The following is a 6,000-nucleotide window of genomic DNA, read 5'->3' on the forward strand; positions in this document are numbered from 1 at the left end:
GCCAACTTTGCACACATTTTGAAAAAAGAAAATGTAATTACTTATTCACCATAACCACAGTTGTAGTTTTTGGACTACGGTAAAAAATTCTGGGGAGGGAAACGGGGTAAAGTGAAATACAGAATTCTTGGTGCTTTTTTCAAGTGCCAACTATTACTAGGAACCATAGAGCATCCTCATTCCGTATATAATGCATTACATGAAAGAAAAACAGAATTGTGTCATGTGAATTGGTGTAAACTTTTTTTTTTTTGTTGAACATGCATAATATTTGGGGATATAAATGCTGATACTACTTGTCACGGAACAAAGATGAATATAATTTTGTGTGCTTCTTACTATGGCCTGGATTTTTGTGGTGTTTAAAAAAAAAACAAAACAACAAAAAAAAAAAACAACAAAAAAAAAGGAACAGGGAAATAATGTTAACTATGTTAACTATGTTGTTCTGTAAAGCTGACTTTTTTTGCAATGGAAAGTTCTGTAGTATGATTAAGGCATGTTTTATAGAAGCAATCAAAAGATGTTAAAGGCAGAAGCACTTAGAAGCTCTGAGAACACATGCTGGAATTTTTATTGGGTAGCATTCCCTTTGGATAAATTGCAGATCAGAAAAAAGTATCTCTAGTTGCATTAATGTTTTGTGTTTCACCCACATGATTTGTCAGAAAATAATCTAAGTCCAAGAAACAGAGCAAGCAAGAGAGAGAGAATGGGCAGGAGAGGGAGAAGGGGGTAGCCATTGAGAAAGACAGAGGGAATGAGAAGCTGTCCTCTGAATCTTTTTTGTTTCCGTTGTTTACACATGTTGTTCGAGCTGGTAAACCACACTGGCAGGCTGAATTACCACAACATACTGACTGAGTGATGGTATTTACTTACATTCAGTCTACAACCAAAACCATTAGAGTGCATGTTGTAGACTCTTCCTTAAAGAAACAATAGCAAAATCAAAGGCAAAAACAAAGCAAACCAAAATCTCGCAAAATAAGGGATATTTCAGCATCCAATAAAATGTTTGTTCATTGAGAATGTGTTTCTTTTCTGTTCTTACTGACCCAGAATATTAGCCCAGAGTCAGACATGCTCTTTTTGCTTCAGCTTGTGGCTGTTTTGATTTGTTGCGAATTTTGATCATTCTTATCTTTATGTCCACATCAGTACTTACTCCTGTTACATTTTTCTAGAGGAACCTCTTAATATGGATTTCCACTGTTATAGTACTCTTTATGCATTTCAGTACTCTTGTTTCCAAAAGCAGCAATCAATAGCTAATAAATCAATATCTTCTGCTGTAGAAGAGAAAAAATCTAAGTGAATTCTCACTGTGCTTCTGTAGGTTACAAGCCTGTGATCGTTTTTTGATTCTGTGTACTCATAAAGCCCTGAAAACTTTTGTGGAAACCCACAGAAAGTTTCCCTTCCGTTTTAACAAAAAGAAAGTTTGTAGCAGAAGCAAAGCTGTTTCACTAACTGTGTTTTTTTCATCTTCTTTGGTTTTCCTTGAATTCCCTACTATTTTCCCTTCTTAAATTGAGTATAGAGATCTGCTTTGCTTTGTTTTACATTGTGCAAGCTCAGTGTGTTAGTAACAGAGAAACATTAGAACAGTAATGGTACATTCCTCTAAAACACATGGACTTCTTTAGGGTTACCTGTACTGCACTCCTGCCCCTCCCAGGCTACTAGGAACCAAGCAAGACAGAAAATCTAAAAACCAATACAAAAAAAAAAAAAATTGAATGATTTCTACAGGGAAAACAAAAGAAAGGAAAACAAAAACACTGTTTTGAACTATGTATGTTATAAATAAATATTGTTTTTAATGAAAAACATTTGAGGTATATAAATAATTCCTCACTGAATGGTTCTGCATTCTTATTTCATTCTCTTTCTGTTAGAGGTCGTATGGTTTTGGAAAAGTTGTTTGGAAAAGTGAACGTTATCAGTAGAAAAATTAAGCAGATTAATTACATAGGAAAAATCTGTTTATTACACAAAATCCAGCAGGGTTTTTAAAAAAGTAAAAGAGCAGGGACAACCCTCCAAAAACTGCTACAAGCCCTGCAATCCTTCTGTTATGGAATCCTAAACTTCATTCAGATTATGCTTAAGCCCTGTAGGACATGCCACATGCATGCAAGTAAGAATTTTATTATGGACAGAGTATTTTCCCCTGTTACTTCTAGGTGACTCAAATGCTTTTGCATTACTAGAGATACTAATGTAAGAACAGTCTTGGTTTTAGGAGGGCACACAGACTACTATTTAATTGAGTCGTATTTCATTCTTTCCTACTTAACAAGCATCTTTATGAAAATTAGTTTTTATCAGAATTGTTCCTGGGTTAGAATTTGTTTCCCTGAAATTGCCTGAACAATGTTGGAAAAAAAAGGGTTGGATGGTAAAAGTTTGGTTTTACTGACAGATTTAGCAAAAACAGATAGCATTTCTAGGTGATCTCAGCAGAGACCCACACTGCAACAGGCATAAAGACTAAAGTTCTCATTTGTCCAGCACGAGGCATGACTGTGATGGTGTGATGATGGCAAGTGTTGGACAGTTGTTTATGCCATCATAATCCCATGGCTAGTCCTTCAGTTTGGAAAACTGCCAGTCCATATATTTTTTAGAAGAATTAGTCTGAATTTGAGGAGTTTGAGCTGTATAGAGTCTCTTCATTTTACATGGAATAGGTTCTTTGTTGTTTGGTTCCTATAGTTATTCTTGACATACTTTTCACATTGTTTTACTCTTTTTTTCATTGAAAATAGTTGTATTTTTCTGTAAATATCAAACAGGCTTTGTCTTTTTCAAGAAAATAACTCTGCATGCTGAATCTCTTCTGGAATCAAAATTACTTTCTTCTTAAGAGTTTGGCTTTCTTTTGGAGAGCTTGTTTTTTTCTCACTCTTTTGATTTTTTTTTTTAAAGAAAAAATGTGATTCCAGTTAATTTCCAAGTAAATTTTTGAAAATCTGTATCAAATGATTTGTAAGAAAAATAGCAGTGTAAAAGAACAAGAATGGGAACCAGGACTTGAACATCCATAACACTAGTGGCCCTTATCACTGCATAGTTTTCAACATATCACGACTCATGTTTGTGTTTCTGATAAAATATGGCTATTATTGATATGATCTTGATCCTAAACATAATTATTAAAGAACTAATTTATACAAATGAAAATATTTTTTCCACAGTTTTTCTGAATTACGTAGGGTGCTCCAAAAATAATGCCTCCTATTTATTTCCCTGGAAACTACAACAAATCCAAAGAGCACAATAATATTTGATGCTAGAGCAAATTCTCAGCTACAGAACACTGCTTTTCAACATCACCACCATCATTAGTTGTGCATTTTTTGCCAGGTTCATAAAAATCTACACTAGCAGAGGTAACTTGCTGTCACTGCCACCACCCACCACCTCCCTGTGTTTACATTTACTGTTCAGTTTCCATAAACGTTTGACCCATTAATATCAATGGGTGCTATGTTTTCCACATGGAGGAAATCAGTGACACACCTTTGCTTCATATACACTTCCATTCTGATTTCATTCTGTCAGAGTGCCTGTCTGTTGCCATCTGTTACACAGCAACAACATGGGATGGAATACTGGCAGGAAGTTCACCCTCTGTTTCTGTACCACCACTATCCACCTCTGAGTCATGGGACAACAAAATGAAATAGGAGGCATTACTTTCGGTGCAGCTCTCACGTATCTCAACCAGATACATTTTGTTACAGCTGAGATTTTAACTTTGTCTCTTAAACTGCATCTGGCTCCATGCTGATGCTGCACTAATGCACACAAACTATAAGCACTCTGCCACTGAGTCACAATTGAACTTGATGCAATTTGGAAGATATAGATTAGAAAGGCTGTTAGCGCATACACCATACTATGAAAGATCTCTTACAGGCTTTTCATGCCTAAGCTCATTAAATTTGTGCTTCCCAGGTACTTTACAAAGCAGAAATTGTTCACCATATTTGCTGTGAGTGAACTACAGTGTATTTTCCTTCCTCCCTTCCTCCCTTCCTCCCTTCCTCCCTTCCTCCCTTCCTCCCTTCTTCCTCCCTTCCTCCCTTCTTCCTCCCTTCTTCCCTTCCTCCCTTCTTCCTCCCTTCCTCCCTTCCTCCCTTCCTCCCTTCCTCCCTTCCTCCCTTCCTCCCTTCCTCCCTTCCTCCCTTCCTTCTGAGTTCCTTCCGAGTTCCTTCCTTCCTTCTTCCTTCCTTCCCTCCTTCCCTTCCTTCCCTTCCTTTCCTTTTTTCCTTTCCTCCCTTCCTTTCCTCCCTCCCTCCCCTTCAACTTTCCTTCCTTTCTTTCTTTCTTTCTTTCTTTCTTTCTTTCTTTCTTTCTTTCTTTCTTTCTTTCTTTCTTTCTTTCTTTCTTTCTTTCTTTCTTTCTTTCTTTCTTTCTTTCTTTCTTTCTTTCTTTCTTTCTTTCTTTCTTTCTTTCTTTCTTTCTTTCTTTCTTTCTTTCTTTCTTTCTTTCTTTCTTTCTTTCTTTCTTTCTTTCTTTCTTTCTTTCTTTCTTTCTTTCTTTCTTTCTTTCTTTCTTTCTTTCTTTCTTTCTTTCTTTCTTTCTTTCTTTCTTTCTTTCTTTCTTTCTTTCTTTCTTTCTTTCTTTCTTTCTTTCTTTCTTTCTTTCTTTCTTTCTTCCTGTCTTCCTTTCTTCCTGTCTTCCTTTCTTCCTGTCTTCCTTTCTTCCTGTCTTCCTTTCTTCCTGTCTTCCTTTCTTTCCCCCTGTCTTCCTGTCTTCCTTTCTTTCCCCCTGTCTTCCTGTCTTTCTTTCTTCCTTTCTTTCTCCCTGTCTTCCTGTCTTTCTTTCTTCCTTTCTTTCCCCCTCCCTCTCTTCCTTCCTTCCCTCATGAAAACGATAGTGTAATTTCTCTGCCTATTCTAGAAGTTAATGTTTCCCATCACCTTTACATTTCCCATTTCATCCCCCCAAAATGATCTGTTTAGGGAAAAAATCAAGTCAGGTACTGAACAGGAGAGCAGCCAACAGGGAAGGCCAGTCCCTTTGTTGGTCCAGTCCAGTCCAGCTCTTAGGAAATGAGACTGCAGGCACCCACTTAGTTTTCTCTGAGTTTTAGTCTTCTCAATTAAACCAGTTAAGGATCTAGCATAGCTCATTATGTGGGGTAGGAATGTGCCTAAACAGCAAGACAAAGAGCTGTGTGATTATCTGGAAGGATCAGAAACATAGTGATACATGGTTCAATCTGTTCCAAAGAAAGGAATCACTTACAAGACTGAGATTTAGTTCCAAAATTTCCTCCTTCCATTCATTTGTCAATTTAAAATAAAAGTATGTGCTCTAGACCTGTTTGTCACAGGATTGTTAGGAATCTCAGCCACCATCAGAAAACACTATATCTTTTAAGAATATATTTTTACTCAAATTCTGCAGAATATTTTCACATCTTTGGTGGTCAGAGAAGGAATTAGGGAGGGAAAGTATTTGATCCAGAAATGCACACATGCGCCTTGAAATGCTAGATGGAAGTTATGTGAAGAGAATTAATAGTCCTTCTTCATCCCAAGAATGTTTATGTCACTCCCTCTTCGGGCTGTATTAACAGAATTATTCATTTTTATTTCAAAAAAGCAGCAAAAGCATCTGTAGTAAGAACAAGGAGGCAGCAGGAGTTCTCTGTGAGAAGGTGAGTGGCAGACACATGATGGCAGCTGGGAAATGTCCAGTTCCTTCTTAAATTTTTTCTGATGTCACTACTTTGCTACTATGGTAACCCAACAAAACAGTGACTCTACTGCTACTTTGCAAGATAAGCATCAGCATATCCTGCTGTCGCCACATGATGAGTTGGGTTTTCTTCCCCCTTCTGTAGGGACATAAAAGGAACTCTTTTCCATACCCATTTTTTTCTTTAGAGCAACATCATATGATGGACTGAACCTTTCACCCACATGTTTGCCCAAGTACATGTCTGTTCTAGTCCCATGGTTTCTGTCTCTTCTTGCCAAG

The sequence above is a fragment of the Cyrtonyx montezumae genome, unplaced genomic scaffold (assembly GCF_038088225.1).
Source record: "Cyrtonyx montezumae isolate F1298 unplaced genomic scaffold, pur_monq_1.0 scaffold_36, whole genome shotgun sequence".
Taxonomy (NCBI): Eukaryota; Metazoa; Chordata; class Aves; order Galliformes; family Odontophoridae; genus Cyrtonyx; species Cyrtonyx montezumae.